Here is a 6,218-nt window from a genome sequence, read left to right on the forward strand (position 1 = left end):
AAAATGAAGTAAATTGATTTGCAAAAAAACAATTTGCAAAATCTGGTAACATTACAAAAATGTCATTCTCTTCTGTGCATCTCTGAGACTACATACTTATTTTTATGGTTTTAAACAAAACTCTAAAGAATCCCATAATTGTGTACATCTCATTCTTGAAAAATGGCGTAGACTTAAGTTAAAAAAACTGAGCTTTGCTGAGCTTCATCATGGTCAGAGGACTCAAAGCTCTCAATATGTTGTTTTAAAAGATAAGGAAATAATGAATTGGCTAGAAGTGTGTTTATCTGATCTCAAAGTTCAGTAGTGTGAGAGGAAAAAAAGATATTGGAAAGTGATAGAAAAAGACATAGATCTAAAAAAAAAAAAGTAATCACAGAATATAGCTATTTTAGAAAGCAGAAACTGTGGATCCTGCTACAGTACTCCCATAAGCGTAAGAACTGGATCCACATAAGAACCAGGGATCAAAAAGACCGTACTTCTATCAGAGCTCCCATCTGTCCGACATCGTTCCCATGTCTGTCTGCATGTCAGAATTGGGCTCGGATGCGTAGGGCTGCGAGCCAGGATCACGTGGGCCAGGCCATCAGAAGAGGCCATGGGATGCTCTTCTGAAACCTTCTGAGCATATTCACTCTTTGCAGCTGGGTTCTGGGTTGGTGATGCCTTTTGGCTTGGGAAATGTTCCTCTTTTGTTGTAGAGAGCTGCTGTGACGCCTAGCTGATTTGAACCGCTGAAAAGCAGCATTTTCTCTTATTTGTATTCCCCTCGTGAAATTTTCTGTGCTGCAACTATCACGTGCATGCACATTTTGAAGACGGGGTTTGTGTAGCCCCGAAGCAGCAGCAGCACGCGCTGCACGTGGGATTGCTTTAACCACTGTAGTAAGAGGTTTTTACCCAGGGTTTGTCCCCAGCATCCCATCCCTTCTTTTGAGGGTGCCGCATGGGGCAAGGACTCCGTTTGCTGAAAAGATACAGAGACTGAAGACATCACAGAAGCGTCTCCCTGGGTGTAGCACGTTTCTCTCCCCATCTCTTCTTCTCTAAGGGTGTTGTATGAGGAAGGCCCCCCTCTGCTTTGCAGAGGCAAGAGAAAAAGGCCCATCCATTAGGTTAGTAGACTTAGGTACTGCCAGCTAATGTAGTTAGTCCACTGTCAAATAGCAAACACCTGTGACAAAAGTTCAGGATTCACTTGATAATTGCAGGAGAGGAAGAGGGATGGGGAAGACAGGTTTGCTGTAGGTATACAGAATGAAATTTGTTTTCATGTTTTGCCTTTAAAAGATATGGGAAGATATATATAAACCATCTAATTAAAAGGATGTTATTTAGAGTGCAAAATTAAGAACTCAGAAAATAGAAAATGTCACATTCATGGTATTTCATGCGACTTTTTACCTAAATCTGTACTGTAAGTGCATTTGATCAGATTTCCAATCTCTCTGGAGTATACGAAGACAATAGTTGTGGGGAAATATTTCGAACAATATTTGGGCAAGGCTATAAATGTGACAAAACAAGATTATGTTTTTTCACCCCCAGTGATTCACCTTTCTGTAGTTACGAGCACTCGTATAGGTTAGTCTCCTGTCCCTACGGAGAATGAGCAGTTCTTGAGCTGGATGGACTGGAATGCAGATTAGTATTGTGTGGACTCCAGCACCCTCTAATGGTGCAAGCACTTGCTCACCGTATGTTCCTATATCCTGACAAATGACTGCATTTGTAATAATGAGACCAATTTTGCTGCAAATGGCCACTTTTTCACTTGCTGAGAATTAAAAGTTTTGTAATATTTTTAACAGCTTTACTTGCAATCTGTGCTGACAGACCTTGCTACATACTCCAAATACCCTGCCCATATTTCCACATTAAGTTACGATAAAACTTTAAAGTGGGGGATGGGACGACTGAGAAATCTGCGAGAGCAGGAGGCAGGTGATGACTAAAGAGCAACAACCCCAGGCATGCAGCTTACAGTCAAAGGCAAGGCAGGTACCACCGTGTGGGACAAAGAAAGTTGGGAGACCTATGGGGGGAAAAGTCAATCCACTTGGCTTTCAATATTAGTGGTAGGATAATTCTCTAAATCTGACTTTTGTCCCAGAGCTGTAGAGAGAGATCTTAAAACTGGTATGTACAAACACAGCTCTACTCACTTCATTAGAGCTCTGCTGATTTACATCAAGTGGGTATGTTGTAGCGGTTTCCTTAATTTACTTTATCCACTGCAAGATAGTATCGTGATGTTGTATACAGATTATGTGCATAAATGTATGATAGGACCATTGTACATGTGCAGAAACTCATGTAAAGTGCAGGAGTCCCAGTACACAGCTGCAAAGTCCTCCTGAAAGTAACAAAAAATAGGTTTCCCTGGGGTTTTTGGGAAGGTGTTAATGTGTAAATGTGGCAGCTTATCACACATAGTGGAGAGTTCTCACTGAATATAACAAAAATACAGCTTGCTCATAGGTTAGTACCAGTCAATCCTCATTACACTTTCACCATGTCCCAGTACTTAGCTGGAAAAATGGGAAGAGAAGGGAAAGCTTTTGTAAAATATGAGTCTCTCTGAAAAGTCACCAGTAAAAATAATAGGATCTCTTGTTAAGTCTGAAGATGAGCAGTTGCATGTACTTTTCCTTTTAAAAATATTCCCTAATCCTGATTCTTTGGCCCATTCATCCTTTGAACTTTCTGATACAACACCAGTCAAACAAAATTGCTGAATTCTGGCCTGTTTGAAACTAACCGTGAAGGCTACTGAAAAACACCAGCTACAGCAAAACCTGCCACTGCCATTGCAAACTGTGCAAGCTGCGCTTCGTGCTGCAATAACTACACACAACAATCTGGATGACAGCCAAGATATTAATCAGTAGTTACGGAGCTCTGCATGGCCAGTCTCTCGTCCAGCTCTATTTTTTTTCCTCTGCCATCAGCTGTTTAATTTCCATTTTTCTGAAAAAGCTTGGTCTAACTCCTCTGTATGAGCTGGGGTGCAGCATTTTTGATACAAAGCCCAAATCTGAAATGATTAGATTTAGCATGTGTTGTAAGATTTATCTACTTTATCTACAAGTACAGTATGTGATGGTCCAAGATACGACCAAGGTAGGGAGAGCTGCTGTATTTTCCCACAATAAATAACAAAATGGGCCAGCCTTTAGGCCCACAATCCTTTTTTCAGATCAGCAGGGAGGTCAGAAGCCAGGGCGCTCAGCTGCCAGTTGGGGTTGGTTTTGGTTCCCTTTTTAGGTCACGGATTATCACATCTTCTTGGATATCTCTGTCACTGATAAGCAAAACCATGTGTAACCTACCCAGATATAAATATATCTGACAATAAAAAAAAAGGTTACGCCTTTATTTTACACACACTAGGTTAAAAGTGGTTTGGAAAGTTAGGTCGTCACAAGGTTTGGCTCATTTAATGTTTATGACTGCTTTGTAGCTATCTTTCCGCATACCTTCAGGGCTTGCATATATTACAAGCTTAGCAAGATTTTGAAGTGAACAGTGGGGAAAGTAACTTGCGCAACTTTGATTTTCTGGATTAGAATATAATTTCGAAATGCATACTGTAGTCTGTGCACAGTTTCACGTTCAACACTGGAAATATAAACCGCATTTTCCCGTTGTGTTATTTTACAGGACAATACAATTAAGCATTTTCTAGTACATGTAATTTTTTTAAGACCTTTTTCTCATATGAAAGACATATGGTCCTTTGGGTTTTTCTGCAATAGGTAAATTGTTGTAAAAACTGGCATTTGTTTTCTGAGTTTATATTGTTTCCTGATGTATTTCAGCTATTTTTTGGACCAATGACAAAGCCAGTGCCATCTCAGCTGTTGTCAGTCTTACTCTAGTCTTCAGACTACAGCTCTTTGTAATGACGTGTTTCCTGATGGCCAGAGTCTCTATGGCCCTGGTAAGTCACCACCACCCTCCTTTCCTTGAGCACCCAAAAAGTTATGTTTTTCGAGAAAAAGCCGATGATGATGACCCTTATTTCAATTACCCTAAAGCTGCTAGCACTTGATTTTCTTACCTGCCTGCCTTAGTGCTGCAGTCTTTGACAGTAGTTTTAAACAGTCTAGTTACACATGTGGATGAAATCACAGCTTTCTGAACTCTGCAGAAGTTTGCTTCTTTTTTTAAAGAGTTCTGTGTGATGTGTATTAGTAGGAAACCACTCATGGTCAGAACGAAACTTAAAGATAGAGATATTACTTAGGATAATCCCACGTCTTCCTAAACCACTCTCTTAAGTCGGGCTACTTGCAACTGTTGTAGTTGCTGTGGAGCCCGATGAGGCTGCACATCCAGAGAGGACTTTCTTTACTTTGTAAAATTGGCTGAAGCTCAACTTTAGATTCAACATTTATTTTAAATAACATCCGTAGTCTTGATTTCTGAAAAGGGCACAAGCTACTTTATACCAGTTATATCTAACTCCAGCTGGCAATTTCAAATGGGGAGCTACCATTTGAACCACAAGTGCAAAAAATACATTATAAGAATCACAAGATTTCAAGGTCGCATGATTATTTTTGTTTTAAAGAGCTGTATTTGGGAATCTCTTACCTCAGATGAGCTCATGTTTATATGACTAAGTCTCCCCTGGAAGCCCATGAAACAAAAGAATTTTGTTTCATAATCCATGTGGATCTTAGAACACATAGAAAAACTGGCTGTTGAACAAAAAAAATAGTCTTAACTTTATTTACAGAGGCATTATCTGAAAATGTCTGCTCACTTTTACAGTGTTCTATTGCTGTCTGTCGGAGAGGTTGCCTTCCTGCTCTATATACACACACACAGGAAAAATGTATCATGGATGTGCTGTGCCTCCCATCTATATGATAAGCAGTTTTGAGATTTTAGGAGAGGAGATTCTGTGAGTTGCCTCAGGTAGTGAGTTAGCTGACAAGAATGATTTTTAAATCTTGCTGTTTGTAAAATGTATTGCTGGCAAAAATGTCGGCTTCTCAGCTCTACCCAGTGTGGGGAAGGAGGAGAAAGCAAGTGGGCATTCTCATCTTCCTCTTCCAAATCCCCAAAACATCGAGTGTACATGTCCTGAATCCCCTCCCTGAATGCCATGGAAAGGGGCATTTCTCTTTCCATCAACTATGTGTGTATATATATAAAATACAGACTGTGGATTTCACAATCTAAGTCAGATGTCTGAGATTTCGTGTTTAGGGTTACATGCAGCTGAGGCCAGCATATGTTATGATATCTGCAGAGCACTTTTGCTACAGCAGGGACTATCCAAAAACTTGGTTAAGCTGGACCACACACAGAAAATTAAAACAAGTGCCAAAAAGTTCAGGTTTTGTACTAAAGAAAGAGCTCAGTAGCCTGAAGAAGAGGAGAACAGTGACCCTATAGACTGTGAGCCAGGTAGAGAAGAGGTTAAGACAGCTGTCGCCTCATTACTGAACAAATTTTTTGAGAAAAATCAAAGGTTGTGGATCATCTCCATCTTAAAATATTGAAAGAACTAAATACAGCGTTACGAGTGTGGTCTAGGGATTTGTAGGTGATGTCTGAATCCAGGGATTTAGGCAGGAGAATGGCAAATGTGGTACCTATGCTCAAAAAGAAAGAAAAGTTGCTAGAGGCAGTACAGCCTGCAAGTTTGATACCAACAAGAAGGAAAGTTTTAGAACAAATTCTGAGGGGACAAACTGGTGAACAAAGAGGTGACCGGAAAGTGTGGAAGATTACACCGGGGTTTTATCAGAAATACATTCTGTTAGATAAATTGCTCTCTTGATGAGAAAACTAATTTCCTTAACAGAGGCAATATAGGGGATTAATTAACTGAAGTCTTAACTCAAACCACATTACGGAATGTGGAAATGAGGGGGATTCCTGCAGGAATTCAAAGGGGGTTGTGGAGCGGACTGGGCGAGTGGGGTGGTCTTTCTTTTTTTTTTTCTTCTTCTTCTTTTTTTACGATAAATGCCACGTTACCAGGGTGTCGGACATCAGACACGTGAACTGCCCCAGGGACGTCGCCGTGGAAGAACCGTCTCCCGTGGGCTCTCCGTGGGGAATTTCTAGCAGGGCCAAGGACGGCCGAGTACCACGGTGCCAGGGACGGCTGTTGGAGCCCCAGCGCCGCCAATGGGCTTAAATTAGGGCGAGTAACGTGGCTTGTGCCTACGTAACTGGGAATTCTAGGAGCGTCT

This window comes from Haliaeetus leucocephalus, unplaced genomic scaffold (genome assembly GCF_000737465.1).
Source record: "Haliaeetus leucocephalus isolate CR32 unplaced genomic scaffold, Haliaeetus_leucocephalus-4.0 Scaffold262, whole genome shotgun sequence".
NCBI lineage: Eukaryota > Metazoa > Chordata > Aves > Accipitriformes > Accipitridae > Haliaeetus > Haliaeetus leucocephalus.